This window comes from Eimeria mitis, genomic scaffold, assembly GCF_000499745.2.
Source record: "Eimeria mitis Houghton genomic scaffold, Emh_scaff1424, whole genome shotgun sequence".
NCBI classification, from domain to species: Eukaryota; Apicomplexa; class Conoidasida; order Eucoccidiorida; family Eimeriidae; genus Eimeria; species Eimeria mitis.
Window position 1 is genome coordinate 1,180 of NW_013569171.1, and position 279 is coordinate 1,458.

Below are 279 nucleotides of genomic sequence, written 5' to 3' on the forward strand. Positions count from 1 at the left end.
CCCAGAGAGCTGTGTACATACACCCCAACACACACAAACAAACACAAACAATAACGCATACATATGTAGTGCAAGCAATCCCCTGCTGCTCCCGTATCCCCCAAAGCAGCAGCAGCAGCAACAGCAGCAGCAGAAAATGAATCATCAGAAGCATATGTAACAGCAGCAGCAGCAGCAGCAGAAGTAATCGCAGCAAAAGCAGCAGCAGAAGCAACAACAACAGCAACAGCAGCAGCAGCAGCAGCAGCAGCAGCAGCAGGAGCAGCAGGAGCTTACGCG